The sequence below is a fragment of the Carya illinoinensis genome, chromosome 8, assembly GCF_018687715.1.
Source record: "Carya illinoinensis cultivar Pawnee chromosome 8, C.illinoinensisPawnee_v1, whole genome shotgun sequence".
NCBI classification, from domain to species: domain Eukaryota; kingdom Viridiplantae; phylum Streptophyta; class Magnoliopsida; order Fagales; family Juglandaceae; genus Carya; species Carya illinoinensis.
In genome coordinates, this window is record NC_056759.1 from 28,206,208 (window position 1) to 28,223,730 (window position 17,523).

Consider the following 17,523-nt stretch of genomic DNA (forward strand, 5'->3'; position numbering starts at 1 on the left):
GGGGTGATCATTATTTGGTTGCTACTACAGTGGAGAGTGGCACCCTAAGCTGAGCAGTGGTTGGCCAAGCAAATGAGCTCTTTTGACATGACCTCTTATCGGCACAACCTTGGACAAGTGAAAGTGCGTGTTCATCGTGAGGCTAGGCCTCCCTCAAATCTTGTGCCACCCAACCAAGTAGAGGTTGGTGTTGCTCCCCACAGCTAGAGTACTAGAGGTGAGCCGCTAGTTGGCGCTACAGGGGATGTGTGTCTTGCCTGGGTCGATGCGATGATGTCAGAGATTACTATACACATTAACTGACAATTAGATGCACATATCGAGGGTTCTTTGGGCATCATTATAAGACTAGTTATCTTCTATTGGTTGTTTTTTAGATTATTAGATATCCTAAATGATAAGGCCAATACATTAGCAGGTGAATTTCAAGCAACGACCACTGAGCTATGCTAACATCTTTAGGATTTTTGTATAAACAACTCTTTTATGTTATTTATATGTTTTTTATTTAATTTAATGAATAATACAATTAAGATATTTCATGTTTATATATTTTGTTCCTGTAAAATTTTAAATTTTAGATTTCCTTTCAATAGTATGTTCCTTGTAGAGAAACTTTCCTCTGGTGATCAATAAATATCCAATCCTTGATCTAATGGCATGATTACAACATGTTTGGATATTAAACTTCCAATCCTATAATTTAAAATCACAATAATGCATTCAAATAATAAGCATATATGTTCACACAACAAAATATCGTGCACACTAGAAGAAATCCCGTTCACACCATATACCAGGAACATTGGCATGTTACTTCTTACATTTGAATGTAATACTGCCAAACAATAAAAAAATAAACATGTAAATCCATTAACGTTCAAATATATTCCAACAATGTTCGCACATAATTTGTCTATAATTGAGCATTTCTTGATATACATTTGAATGTGTTTGTAAGGACCACGTTAACGCAAAGAGGAGAGGCCACCTTCAAAGGTGTTTGATACACATTGACGAAGAGAGCTTTTCCTAGGTAAGGTGGAAGATGAGGTAGCGATGTTTTGCAAAGTGCAACTAGTCTAAATAAGGCAAGTAATATTATCTAGAAAGCCTTGCTGATACATCTCAACACAAAGTGTAACAAAGGACTTTTCACCTTGTGACATGCAAACAAGTACCCAGGCATGAGTGAGGAGCTGAAAAAGGCACGTAGTTCTGAAAAAGGTGCCAGCCATACAAAGGCAAGAAAGGCAGGTGCAGAAGGTGAGTTACGGGCATAAGGTGAGCAACAGTCAAGGACAAGACTAATTTGGGTATATGAGTTTTCTAGGATAACACAAAAATGCTCAAAAGGTGGAAATGTCGTTGGTAGACGCACTCTACCTAAAAGGTCACATTTGGAGTGGGTCTGTGGAAAGAAGTTTACGACGCTGCAGGCCATATTGTTTGAACTTGGATTTATGGTCCAATGCTATATGGGAGATCCTTATTAGAGGAATGCTTGTAGGATTGGACCCAAGGCAAGCTGCAGGGACATGTGTGCCTTATCTCTTTAGTTTATCTCTGCCATCATGTAAGGCCAGAGGGCGAATGGACGGTTGAGATCAAAGTTCTCCTGTTCAAGAAGATCATAAGTTAGAAAAATGTTAGAAGGACATCTGGCAGTCCTACCCTATAATAGGGATTGGAAAATGGAAAAAACCTCAATTTTGAGATTGTAAGTGTTGGAGCTTCTTTGGAGTTTGGGTCTTTGAAGAAAGCAAGTGGCTTCAAAAGCGATGGTAGGAGCAGTGTCAACACCGCCGTAGTATTTTAAATACTATTGAGGTATTTTTATGGACTATCTTTCCATTACAAATTTGAGATGACGAGTTTGAATGGTTCGGATTGGTGACATTGTGATTTCATATGCGTGAGTCTTATCGTGCGTCAATTATCATGGACTGGTTGAGGAGTCCCTAGGTCATTCTTATGATATGTTGTCATGAGTTTTATACGGGTGAGAGTGATTCCTCTTAATATTTGGGGTGAAACGGTTTCGTATTGGCTTTTCTTGATAGACGGGTTGAGAGATTCTTCAAGCATATCATGTGTGGTGTCTTCGAGTAGGTTGACTGGGTAGAAAGTGTCTCCAAGGCAATCTTGTATATTGGTGTGTGTGTGTGTGTGTGTGTGTGTGTGTGTGTTGGAGGATTAGAAGCAGGCAAATTAGGTTGCATGTTGGCCAAGTCAGAGTTATTCTTCAAGTCGAACAGTAGAGTGGTTTCTTTGCTTTGTTTTATAAGATTGATTCTATATGATGAATTATAATGAGTTTTATATGCTTGAAAAGATGGTGGTTCCTCACCTTGACGATGTATATATATACTTGAGATTTGCACATAGGGTAAATCCTCAGAGGGTGATTCCTTGCCATGCTTATATACTTGTATCTTATTTAGAATGTAGTTCCTCATCACAACTGTAAATGCATGCGTTTCTGCCACAACAGTTGTGGCACGATTCGAATATGTTGCAATTGAGAATTCCACGGAATTGATGACCAATGGGTAATTATTACGAGAGAGAGAAACCTCGTGGTGAGGAAGAGATTGATGTGACAAGGGCAACTAATCATATTATGGACGTGCTGTAATAGCAACACTAGTATACCAACTCAGATGTAGATACAACAAGCCAATCCTCACATGGATGAGATATGAGGGTGCACGTACGAGTGGTTTCTAGCCCTAGCCTACCGTTATCGAGGATTTTTGGTAACAATGGGCCTATGAGGTAGAAAGGTGGATTATGGACATTGAGATGACCTTTAAGTGTGCAGGTGTACATAGAGTTAGAAGGTTTTATACGCGAGCTATCTGGTCTAAGGGGAGGCAACGATTTGTTAGAGTGCCAAGAGGCAACTATTAGTCATGGAATTGGGATCCATGGAAATGATTTCATGGAAAAGGTTCAGAAAGGAATTCAATGACCGATACTTTCTCGCCATTATAAGGCAACAAAAGTCAAAGGAGTTCACTAATTTGGTCCAATGAGGCATGACGATCGAACAATATGTTGCTAAGTTCCAGGAATTGGAAAGGTTTGCTCTTCACCTTATCTCCACATAAATGATGCGTACAGAGCTATTTTAGGATGTACTAAAATCATGAATAACGACATAAGTGGCATGTTTGAAGATTAAGGATTTCTTGATATTGTTCACCTTATAAGGTTTTGACGTTATTTTAGCCATGGGCTAACTGGTTAGGCATTTTACAATTATAGATTGCTGACGACAGACTATAGTATTCCAGGAGCTTGGAATGGATGATAGAATATTCTGAGGTAGTAAGTTACGGTCAATGCTTGGAATAATTATTTCATTGCAAGCTAAGAAGGATTTGGCAAGTGAAGTTGACGCCTATTTAATAAATTTAGTGCTTAAAGAGAATGAGCCTAAGTAAGTGCAAGAAATACTAGCAGTGAGTGAGTTCCTAGAAGTATTTGGGGAGTTGCTAGGATTACCACCCGTTAGGGAAATTGAATTTTCAATCGAACTGAAACCTGGGACAATTCATACATAGGGCACCTAATAGGATGGCCCCAACATAGTTGATAGAATTGAAAGATCAATTGCAGGAACTATTGACGAAGAGATTTATTAGGGCAAGAGTGTATCGCCTTGGGGAGCATTGGTACTATTTGTCAGAAAGAAAGATGGTACCATTAGAATGTGCATTGACTATTAGGAGTTGAATAAGGTGACCATAAAGAATAGGTATCCCTTACCAACGATAGATGATTTGTTTGACCAGTTCTAAGGGGTTGCAATATTTTCTAAGGTTGATCTTATGACCAGTTATCACCAAGTAAGGGTTGAGGAAGGCAACATACAAAAAACCGCGTTTCAGATGAGGTATGTCCATTTATGTGACGTCCCCAAGTCACCGCTTGGGATGTAACTGAGACTTGGAGCGTTGGGATATGCAATACATGGTTAGATACCTCTATTCATGACAATTAATATACAATGCATCCTAGTATACAACTAGCAATATGCAATAATCGCAACTGAATAAGGGTGACTAAAAAACATTTATGCCAAAATGAACTAAACATCCCAATGGTATTAATAACCATAAGTTAAAACTTAAAAATAGCATTTCCTTAATGCAAGATACTTAAATCCAAGTCTTATTAGATCAACTATTAATTCATACTCTCTAAAGTATAAAGAGTCAGTGCTATGAATATCAAGATTATATCTAGTCTTTACTCAAGGTTAGGCTCATCTTCAACCATACGTATCCAACGACCCATCTTGTTCATCCTCTACCTGTCCTAGTACAACTTCTACCATTCTGAAGGAAATCTTAGTGGCACTACCATCGAGATTTATAAAATCTCAGTAAGTTAAACAACTAATTTACACAAAGATAAATTTTGCATGATAAATGAAAAATAGGAAATGTATGCATGCAGAAAAATCTGTATTATTCTCCCATCTAGATTTTCTCAAAAATCTTGCAAGTTATCAGAAAAACTTTTGATGCACATTTTCTTATAAAGAACATTTTTCACTTCATCTTCTCAAAATGTAACATTTCATCATTATTAAAACCATCATTAACATACATATGGTATCGTCCCAACTCCCCTATATGCATTGTGAATACTTGTTGGTAACCGTAGTACAACTCATGTTGACACTATGTTTTTGTCTGCATGCATTATTTTCAATGCATTAGTAGCATAACATTTCATTATAACATTATAACATATGCACCCATCAGCCTTAGGTGCCATAAAATTGACTTCGCTTTAGTATTTTTTAAAAAGAATCCATTTGAAGCCCGTTGATGGTTCTTTGTCAATCTAGAGGTTATCACTCCATTTTTACTCACTCTAGAGTGGACAGAGGCGTTTTACTAGGATAATTTCTCATCCTAGTCTTGGGGGTTGTTACAAAATTTTTTATTTTCATGCTATGCTTGAAAATGTTTTTCATGACATGTGTTTGTGAAGTATGAAAATGGACATTCATGTAATATGCTCAAGTGTAAAAATTACACGTGCCATGTGAACAGATCATCAAATGCACAATGCTATGTGTTTCATGCACAAAATGACATTTATAACATGAATGTAGCATTTATGAATAAATCATAAAGAGATTATCAAAGTGTAAGTTAAAGGTTAACTTACAAACTTTCTAAAATTTTAGAGAAATGGTGCAGCTGTAATCAAAGTTATTCTAAGTTAATATTTGTACATCTAAGGAAAATATTCATAATCAAAAGGGTTCAAAGTGGTAATTGCAAAACTATTCCTAAATTTTCTAAAATTGCCATTAAGGTCCTAAATTTGTACTATTTGCAATTCAGCTCCAAATTTCACAAACTTCATATTTTTCATGTGCTAAAATCATTTATGCCCTTATAATTGCAAGAATCAATACACAATTATGCCAAAATTAATCAACCCATACCCATGGTGTGCATCTTTGTGGGCCTATATGTGATTTCAAGTCTAAACCTCTATGGATGCATGTGTGTTAAATTTCATCAATTGGCAACCATGAACATAACAATAGGGACATGTTTATGACTTAGATTCAGTTCATACAAATTCATCCCAACATTTAAGCATAGATTAAAGCCAAATCAAAACTAAACCATCAATTAAGTATATGTATGATGTTTTTAGCTTTTCCTTGTCAAAGAGATGTTTAAAACCTAAATAAATCATACATTTTCATTATTATCCCAATCATAAGGTTTTTCTAAATGCTTATTACTCAAAGTTAGGAGATTTAACCACTGTTTTGAATTTCATACCGTACCAGCAAGTACGGTCGAAATATTTCATTTCCATAACTTAGCCTGTATAGAGAAGACCCTTATTTCGTACTGGTCAGAATTTCGGCCATTTTAGCCCACACTGGCCTATATTTTGGCCTGTACAGGCCAATATTTTGAAATTTACTTTTTTCTTATTTTTTTTCATTTCTTCAAACTGCAAGCTCATTTTTTGACCCCCAATTCCGATCAGGCTATTTATAATTTATATATATATATATATATATAATTTATGTATAGTTTATTCATGTATAAACTATTTTTTTGAAATATAATTTATATATATTATTTATATATATAATTTATTCATATATTGACTATTCTGAAACGATACAAGAAACGGTTCCAGTACCGAAATATTTCGTTCCAGTGCCTTAACCGGTAAGATCTTCGGTACGTTATTCAAAACTTTGGATTTAAACAAAACTTTATAAACTAAACTTTGATCAAGTGAAACTGATGCATGCTTAATGATCAACACAAGACATGGATTTATAAACCTATGATGACATGCTTTTTATCTCTAATTTAAAGTTTCAAAAATTATTTTAAAACATTAGTGAATCATACAAAATCAAATCAAGACATTTCATGGCTAAAAATTCAACCCAAAACAATTTAATTCATCAATACCTCAAATCTAACCCAATTTGCATCTTCCATGATAATCCTCATTTAAACTCAATCAAAACCTCATTCTCATGACATAAATTAAAGCCTAAAATTTCATTCTAACACTTAACAAAAGATAGGATAGAATTATGTTGTGAAATTTCGCAAGTGTATGAAATCGTACCAAGTAATATAATGATAAGAAAGATGTCGAACCCACAAGGACTATTTACCTATTAACTATTTAAATTGTTTTAATTCTAAGTTATTTGAAAATCAAGAAAACTAGTGGATTTTGAATTAGAAAAACAGCAACAAATTAAATTAAATCAACAACTAAAGAATTGACCAAACATTTGGAAAGAAGAAGATTTCACCTGAGAAGAAAACACTAAGGCATCCGACTCACCTAATCAATCCAATCCCAAATCCTAACCATACAATCAATCAATTATCATCTTATTTGATGGTGAAATATTCTAACTTATCTAAGACCCTCTCTCGAGTAGAATTAAAATTACTCAACCTACGATAACCCGCGATATGTCTTTGCAAATTTAAAAGTATTTGAGCACATTAAGATTAATAATATTTCACATAAAAGCCGCACAAATCACGTTGGCACATTCCTGTCGTTCGTTCAATTCATGGCATACATCATACGAAGCTAAACTACATGCATCATCTCTTGAATTAACATGCACAACAAATCATTCAACTATTGGCCAAATAATTGAAGGCATTAAACTCAATGATGTATACTCAAAATGAATGATAAAATTATGATTACAACGAAATAAGATTTAGGGTTGTCATGGCTAAGCTACATCGTAGCCTTAACAATAGAAATTAGTTCATAATCTAATCAAAACAAACCATAATAATTCTGAAATTCATAATGAGAATTATACAAAGAGAAGATTAAAGAGTTAAGAAGGAAACTCTATGTAGATCAAGAATCTCTATTGTTGATGAACTCCAATTCTGCAGATTTTTGACCTTCTGCTTGAAGTGCAGTTTCTTCACTGAAAATGCTCATTTTTGGCCTTCTCTTTAACATGAAAGTTGTAGGTTTTTATGTCAGATTTCTGTAGACACCGAGATTGCCCTTATTGGAGTTTTCTACAATAAGTTATGCTCTAAATACTGAAGGATATTTTAGGCATTCGGTAGTTTTGTGACTTTTGAATTGATGTGCCCTTTCCGCCTTCTAGATATTCATTTTTGGCTAAGGATTTAACACAAAAGTTCTAGGATTTTCTCTTGGCTTTCAGTAGACACCAAAATTACTCTTATTAGAGTTGTTTAGAAAAAGTTATCATCCAATTATCAAAGGGTACTTCAGGAATTTTGAGAATTGAATGTTTCCTATTCTCTTAATGACTCTTTCAATTTATTTATTCCTAAACAAAAATAAACAAAATAAATAAAAACTATAATAAATAAGAAAATTAAACACAAACTATAATAAAATTAAGAATAAAAATATGACAAAACTTATATAGAAATTAAGCACATCAAATTGCTTACCCAAATCGTGGCTTTGAGCTCCAAGAACAAACTCACTTCAAGAACTTACTCTCAACCCTCTTGGTTTCTCACCTTTCTCACACTAATATAGCTCTCAAGAACACTAAGAAAATGCTTGATGGAGTTGTGTGAGGAAGTGATGGCTGAATGGGGTATTTATAGGACTCAATGGAGGGTAAGAGGTAAGGGGGGGTTGGTCTTTGATGAAGGGAAGTGTCGTCGGTGGTAGAGGTGGGTGGTGGAGTGTTGAGTGCATTTTTCAGATTTGTCATGGCTTGGTCAGCTGAATAGTGACCTAAACCTTCATGATTTCTTCATGGTCAGGTGTAAGAGGTATCTATCGGTGCAGGGCCTGCATTGGTTTAGAAAATAAAACAAAATCAAAAGATTTTAAGATGACATCATTGCTAGAGGCCAATGGTTTGGTTCTTCCCCATGCAGCCAAATTTTTTTCACTTCTTATCCCATTCTATTGGTCTGATTTGAGGGCATTATCACCTCCATTGGGTGGATTTTTTAGGTGGTTAAGGGACATGGGTGGTGGCATGAGGAGTGGCTGAGTTGGTGCAGAAAAATCTTTGAAGATGAAGGTGTAGTTTGGCTAGTCAAGCTTTCAAGTTTCTATGCAAAAAGTTGGGATTTTTGTCTTGGCATCAGAAACTGTTTTGGCCTTCACCTAGGTCAGTTTTTAGGTGACATAATGAGGGCTAAAAGTGCAGAAAATCCTTTGAAAACTTGTGGAAGAGACGTGGGTTTTGGGGCTGGTTTGATGAGGTGTGCACGGTGATATACCAAGGGTGCTGATTGGTGTTTGTGTTGGCATTGTCAATGCTTGGTTCCAATTGACATGGATTGTGTTAATTCTAAGCTTCTAAGGTTGTCTAAGGGTGATGTAAAACAATTATAAAATCCAAAAATTTTGGATCATAAATGTGAAGAAAAATAATTTAAAGAAAACTATGCAAAAATCATGGTGTGGGTTACTATTCATGTGTGAGATGAGTAGTGCTTTTTAACTCAAGTGAGAAGCGTACCCATGGTTGGGAGGTAACCTATGGTTGTGTGGTTCATCTTGAGTTTAAGGGAAACCCATGGTATGATGTATGTGGGCTTCAATTGGAAGAATGAAATAAAAGACAAGGCTTTGGGCTTCAAGGGTTGGGCTTTTGTTGGGACAAATGTGCAAGCCTTGGTTGTGGGCTTTGAAGTGGGTTCTATGGACCTTATGTCCAGACTTGTGGGGCCTATCCATGGACTCAAAGGCCTACTATGTTTGGTCCTAATCTTAGGTCTTTCCTAGGTTGGGCCAAAGACCTTCACTCTTATTAAGTTAGGCCCAATGCTTTTATGTTCCTTACATTGGGCCTATTTTCTAGTGTCCTTTAAGAAAGGCTAAAAACTTTATATCCCCCAAGTTCGGCTTAAAACTTTTTAACATCTTATCCTTAGTCCATCACATCCTTAGTAAATTAGGGCCATAAAGTCTTATGTCCATCATGTAGGGCTTAAATTCTTATGTCCATCAAGTAGGGCCTAAAGTCTTATTTCTCCCAAGTTAGGCCTAAGCTCTTTGTGTCTATTCTTATCCCATCTCATCCTAGTAAACTAGAGCCTTATTAAACCACTCTTGGGCGTTCTCTAAATCCATCCAACATTTAACTCAAATGCTTAGCCCATCAACATACCATGTGTCATTTTTCTATTGGCCTCTTGGCATCTTACCTCAAAATTAATGAAGCACTAAAATCTTCTAAAAATACTAACTAAATTGATAATGTAAGCTCATTTGCCAACTGAAACACCAAAAATTTCCTCTCTTCAAAAATCAAAACTTATACTAGCTAGGATAATGGGTGCTAAAGCCAAGTCCTAAGGAGATTTTTTGGTGGGGTGTTACAATTTTTAATTTATGGTGATTCCATTTGAGCTAGCTAACACCTCAGCAACATTTATGGATATCATGAATTAGGTATTTAGACCATTCTTGGATATGCTTGTGGTGGTATTCATAGATGATATCCTAGTGTACTCCAAGAGTGTCAAGGATCACAAGAATCACCCAAGGCTGTACTAGGAAATAGAGAACATAAGTTGTTTGCCAAAGTCAGTAAATACAAGTTTTGGTTGAAGGAAGTTAAGTCCCTTGGTCATGTGATATTAAGGAAATGAGTCACAATAGACCCGAGTAAGATTGAGGTTGTTGTTGATTGGTAGCATCCTACCACGGTAGATGACGTTAGGAGTTTCTTGGGTTTAGCTGATTATTAAAAGAGATTCGCAAAAGGATTCTCCAAATTGACAAGTTCTTTCACCCCGTTGACTAAGAAGAATGCCAAATTTATTTGGATTGGGAAATGTGAGTAGAACTTTGAGGACCTACAAAGGATGTCAACCATGACACCTGTGTGAGCATTACGAGAACCTTACAAACCATTCATGGTATATAGTGACACATCGAAATATGGACTAGAATCTATCCTAATGCAAGAAGGAAGGGTAGTGGCTTATGCATCTAGGCAATTGAAGGATCATAAAAAGAACTACCACACTCACGATATGGAGTTAGCAGCTGTAGGTTTGTTTAGAAGATTTGGCGACATTAATTGTATGGAAAAGCGTGTGAAGTATATATGGATCATAAGAGTTTGAAACATCTCATCACCCAGAAGAACCTCAACATGAGACAATTGAGATGGCTGGAGACTATAAGCCAGTATTGGTGTGAGATTAGGTACCACCTGGGAAAATCCAATTTAGTTGCCGATGAGCTAAGTTGTAAGTCTAGGTCTAAGGACGTAGGAGGTTCCACAAGTGTGGATTCTCTTCTTGAAGGAATGAGGCAATTGTTGGTGAAGGATTACCACATGGGGAAATTCTCATCATGATGCAGGAACTAAGAGTGAGTGACTTCGATGAACTAAAGAGCCAGTAAGGGAAGGATCCAGAGCTACTAAACATCTGGTGAAGAGTTCGAAAAGGGAAAGGATTCCTGTATTTTAGTTTGGGCAATGATGGAACCTTGTTATCAAGGGCTAGGGCTGAGCAAATATCTAAAAATATGACTCCGCATCATCAAAGTTAGAGTCAAATATTTTTTTTTTTAATTTTTTAGTCGTAGTTAGAGGTGTCGCTGCCCATGTAAATCAATCCAACACAATTACATAGCTTCAAAATTACCATTCATGCACCATTCACCCAATACATAATTCTATCCATTATTTAGGAACCGACACAACCATTGAGATTTTTCAACTTCACTTACAGCTCCATCATTCAATCTCAACACTTCAAGCCGACCCCTCTCAATCCAAACTTCAAACATTCTTATCAAGCATCTCAATAACAATAAATTAAATCACATAGTCCAAGAAAGTCTTCTTGGCTCATCCAAATGGTCATATTCGGAATAGGCGTCCATAAAGCTCAACATTCGGTGGCTTGCCATTGAGTCTACTATTATATCGATATAGGGTAGAGGAAAGTTGTCCTTTGGGCATGCCTTTTTCAAGTTAGTGAATTCAATTCACATTCTCTACTTGTCATTTGAAATTTTAACCAAGACCACATTGGAGTGTAGTCCTGGATAATGGGCCCCCCCGACCCCCCTAAGATAAGAGGCATTCCACCTCTTCTGCTATCGCCGCATATTTTTCGTGCTAAAACTCATTCACTTTTTCCAAACCTTTTTGGCATTTAGTTTACACAGAGATGATGTTCAATGACCTTGGTGTCGATTCCGAGCATGTCTTCATGGTTCTGGGCAAAAATATCCTTATGCTCGATGAGAAACTACTTCATTTGTCATCTCACTTCAGGCTCCATTCTGGACCCGATCTTCATTGTTGCCTCTGGGTGATCTTTATCCAAGGTTATAAGCTCAAAGGGCTTGTCGACCTTGCCTTGCTTCAAATGTTGCTCATCTTGAGATTCGACCCCATGCTCGATGGATTTAGGCAGTGGTTGTGGCGATTCTTCATTAGGTTTGGATAATTATGTTATCTGTGTGTCTTTTTTCCCATTCTTGAGTTCTTGCACGTAACATTCCTATGCCAATACCTGCTCACCATGGACTTTGCCAATGCCTACCTTCATTGGAAAATTTATCTTTAAGTGGTATGTGGAGGTGCTGGCTCTTAGATTGTTCAAAGTCAATCACCTGATTATTGCATTGTAAGAGGAACATGTCTTAAGCACTAAGAAGTCTGTCATAGTGGTTGCCATGTGCGAGCTTGCTCCGCTAGACACGGGTAACATGATAGAGTCCACGAGTGGCATTGTCTCTCCCAAGAACCCTTTCAATGGTGTTGGTGATGGGCAAAGCTAGTTTGGATGATTTCCATCTTTATAAATGCATCTCAGAAGAGGATGTCAACTGAGCTCTCATTATCAATATTCTACAAGTGGTGAAATTGACAACTAACATTATAACCACTAGTGCATTGTCATGCCGGTATATTACCCCTTTGTAGTCTTTATCGTTGAAAGAGATAATGGTGGCTGTGGCTTTCTGGATTTTTATCCACTTCATCTATCTCCCAATGGCAAATACTTCTTCATACCTTGCTTTTTGAGACTGTGCTTTTTGCTAGAAGGCGTTGAACCACCTTGGCAAATCCAAACAATAGCATTATTCCTGTTTGGACTCTAGTGAGGAGCTCCTTCAAGTTTTCCTCGTGTCGTTCTCCTTCACTGTGGGCTTTCTCTTCTACGGGACCCTTGAGCTCATTCTTGCCCCTTATCGTTGATTGTCATACGGGTGAGGAGTGTTGGGCAACTAATCGTTCCAATTCCCATTCTACTGCATCACCTCTATCCTACATTTCATGAAATGGCAAACTTTCATCTGGTGCCCTTCCATGTTGTGGTATGTGCAGTAGTGGTGAGTCCTCTAGCTACGGCTACCATAACTCTAAGTACGTCTTTGCTCTTATCTGCACGTTCATACTAAAATACGTTATTCTCTAGCTTTGATTTCTGAAGGGTGTCCTCCATCCCTCCTTTTATCGTATTGGCTTTTCCTCACCTTCTGCTCCTTCTCACGAATTTTTCCGTTACTTGCTCCTTTGGTCTACTTTTTGCCCGTTTCAATTCGGATTTCCTCAGGGTGGTGTCTTCAGCATTAAAAAAATCATCTGCCATATCCATAAACTCTCGTAACATCGTTGGGGTTTTCCTTGTCAATTTTTCCATGAAAGGATTTCTGGGCTAAACGCCTCTTAGAAGTGTGGTCAACATGATATTTTTGTCTTGATCGTTTGTTGTCATGTCCTCCTTGTTGAGCCTCATTATGACTTGGTACAATGTCTTTTCTGGAATTTTCACTTCTTCACCTTAGAGCCTCTTTTTCTCGTTGGAGACTTTCCTTCTGTAATGCCATCTTCTTCAGTCATTCATCCATTTCTACGAATCTTCCTTCCATGTTAGCATTCACTCATTCACTTGTTGCAGTTATTTATTGATCATTGATTACTTTGGAATGCATCGTTGCAAGGATATGAAAAGCACGTTGAATCTTTAAAAGTTTCCACAAACGGCGCCAACTGTTGTTAACATGTTTCATATTCCCACAAGTAGTCTCTAGCAGCATGCAACCAAATTATAAGATCGAGTGGCTCGATATGGTGAGGGAAACCTCTTATGTCTAAGTCAATGAGAGAGAAATGTATAGATTGCTTCTAAATTTTGTATTTAGGAGAGCTTATTTGGCATGTACTCAATCCCTATTTATATGAGATGGATATTCTTATACAGTTGGGGTTGTCTTTTTGCATGACTCCCTTTGGTCCTCACTAGAATACAGACTGTTAGGGCTCTAATTTTGCTTGTATGAGAGAGTAATAATGTGCTGGAGAAATTAGTGCAGTGGGCAAGTATTTTGAACGAGTATCACACTGGAGATTATTAACTTCCCTCGTCACCCATTATGTCATTAAGTCCTTATTAATGACAAATAGATTTGAATTCCATAACCTTGCATTTTGGCAGTCATGACCTTGGTCTCTATTGGACAAGCTTATGGCTTTTGGGTTGGGCACCTGTAATGTGGGGTTTGGTCCAACTCCCTCAAGGGAATATTTGGCCTACTAGATACCCTTAGTACTGTGGTGATCTGCATGAGAGGGTTGACTTTGTGGCATGCTTGGTGGTTATGGAGTTAGACTCCATGCCTCAAATTTATTTAGAGGTGTTGTGCCTCCTGTTGTCTCATTGGTGGTCCCAAGTTTGACATTTAACACTTGACAATGAAATAAATATCTCTATAAAGCCAGAGAAAGCTGCTTGAGGTGATGATATATGGGAGAATGCAACATTTATCCTTAGAGTGCTTTGGATGATAAAGGGTGGAGCTATAAACTTTATGGAGGTTGTGGTTCCTTTTATAGTCCAGAAATAGATCTTAAGATTGAAGATGCTCTAGGAAGAAAGTGGCATTGCTCAACCATATAAGCAATTATAGGTAAATTTATTGAGGGTTTTTTTTTTTTTTTTTTTTTTTTGTCTAAACAATTTGAATTGCCCTTTTTATGTATTGCATAATCGGAGGATGTGACTTTCTTTTCTTTGATTAATCTACACCACCTTTGCTTGTTCTTGAAGTCTAAGATTTTCTACTACATTTAAACTTTAACAGCCACTCATGACTTTGGATGTTTTTAATTGCATATATCATGGTTTTTTCAAGTTCCACATACTGGGCTGGCCTACCATTGTTTTTAAGTGTAGGTATGGTAGCTTTGTGTTGTCATTTATAGAAAATAAAATAGGTGTTGGCTTCTTATTGCCATTTAACAAAATGCATGTGTTCTCAGTTGCCATCTTTTTGATCTAAAAAACTTGTCTAAATTGCTAAATGCAGAAATAAATTTTGTGATTATTAGTTCAACTCTATATAAGGATCCTAAATAATTAAGTTGGTTTCTTGGTTTGGCACCTAGTGAGTCTTGCTTTTGCAGATTTCTAATATTCTATTTGAACTGACGTGTTTGTTTCTGGTTGAACTTACACATGCCAATGCTCAATTACAAAGGTGATAAGAATGCAGTGCCATATATATGAAATGACATAAATCTTTGGTAACAAAACTGGGAAAACATGAAAAATATCTTTAAAGAACGGTATGAAGAAGCAGGAGGTTTGTATACGTTGTGTAAAAGCTGTAACGTCTTTCGGAGTTTTTAGTTTCGATACATGCATTGTTCTTAGTTTTTAGGTTTTAATCTTTACACTTTACTTTTTTAGATTTTTTTTTAATATTTTAGATATACGTTTTTTAGATTTTTTAGGTAGTTGCTTTTAGATTTTTTTTTTTTTTTTTTTTGGGTATGAGGGAAACTCTACACTCGGATTTTAAATTTAATTTGAACCTTAAAAAATAAAAATCAACTGCATAAAACTAGAGTTCAAACTGAATACCCTCCAAGGTTGTAACCGGTTCTATCTGATCAATGGGTATCTGCTTGCTTTTAGAAATTCGGGTGCAGATCTGAACATTCCTGAATACTCATATCCATACCTAGATGCACAACCCTATCTGAGGCCAATCCACCTCAAAACTGGCATTTCTTTTCGGTGCAAGGAAAATGGGTTGATCACCCCGTGTTGGTCACTAGGTCGGCAGCAGCATTGGCTTGCATGCATTTGGCAACTCATATATAATTGAGAGGGAATCTAGTTGTACAAATGTACATTAGGTACTAGAAGAAAACTACTTATTTGTTGCTAGTTATTTTATGCCAAAATGACTATTTTCTGTTAAAATGAATTTATTCTCATCGTAAATAGTTCTTTTTATCGCAAATATATAATTTGTCACATATACTTATTTTTTTGTAGTGAGAGAACCATATGAGCACAACATTCACCCTCAGATTTGATAATGAGAAATATTCAGTCTATGCATAAATTTTATACAAAAAAAATTTACATATTTATGTTATTTAATATGATCAATAAGATTTTAAAGGTCTTTTATTATGAATAAATTTAAGGTAGGGGTGAAGAACCGGACTGAAATTGTGAGTGGTCAATTTCGGTTGTCAGTTTCGGTCCCACAATCGGTGGACCGAATGGGTTTCGGTCTAGTCCTAGGGTCTGTGATTTTTGGACCGAATTAGTATATATATTTTTAAAATATTTATATATATTATATTATTTTATATAGTAGTTGTATAAGCTAATTATGTAATTTTTATCTAATCTATTCTTACATTGACCATATAAAATGTTAAATAAGATATGCTATCAATTAATAATGTATCATAAATCATATGATAATATATATAGATATATAATACATTCATACATATTCTACCGTTTACACTTCACTAAAGTGATTAAGCAATTTTTTTTTTTTTTTAAATGCCTAAGTTACGAGCAAGTATGAATAATCTATATACATTGAAATTATTTGATATTAATTAACCATATATAAAATGTTAGAATTTTAATTTTTAACATAGGACATTAATAATAATTATGCATACTAAAATCTAAGTAAGTAAGTAGTAACTATCTACATCATAAATATAATTATAGTTAAATATTTTTTTAATGAGTTAGTTATATAATCCACATTAATAATTCACTCAATTTTAATTTTAGAAATTTAAATAATTTTTTTATGAATTTATTTGCCCAAAAAATGAAACAAAATAAACTAAATAACTAGGTTGGACCGAACAGACCGATAGCTAAAGGTCCAGTCCGGTCCACTAGGGGTGATCAGTTTGGTCCAGTTCGAGAAAATGATGGACCAAAAGTTTTCCCAGACCGGATCAGACCGATTTACATTCCTAATTTAAGGTATTATATTAAGACATATAAACATGAAAACTTGTTCTCTCTCTAGGTAAAAGAAATCAGGTAACCGTTCGAGGGAGGTGGAGCTTCGGCTCCTCCCTCCCTCCCCCCAACCTTTTCTGTTTTCTTTTCTGTTTTTCAATGCTTTTTCCTGAAATAAGATCGGCTCCGGAGGCCTCCACCAGAGGCTGTGACCCGAGACCTTTACTTCTTTTTTTACACCCAGCTGGGCAGAGAGTTTTTCTTTTGGGGTGGAGGTTCTCGGTTGCGGTTTTGGGCGAGATCCCTGACTGTTTTGTATAGTCTTCTGTGGGATGTTCCTCAGAGGGTTACGGCATGAGTTTGAATCGGGTGACTTGCTCCTGGGGATGATGGTTTGCTTGTTGGCTCGGGGTGCTTCCCGCGGGGTTAAGGATCTCTGTTTTACCATGGAAAACAGAGGGTGGTTACGGGGTGCAAGCCGAGCTGCATGGAGGTTTTAAAGGGGTTGGGGTGGAGTCCGGAAGCTTCTCATGGTGGTTACTCTTCTGGTTGGTGGCGGAACTCAGGTGTCGCAGTGTTGATGGTTTTTTCTTAGTTCTTCTTTATTTTCGATTTGGTTGTTAGATCTGTTTAGATCTGGTGTTTTGAATAGGGGTTTGGAATAAGCCTCGGGTGGCTCTGTGTCCGTTTAGTCTCTGTATGGTTTTCGTCTCTGTGTGGTTTTGGATTTGGATTTGGCTCTGTGTCCGTTTAATCT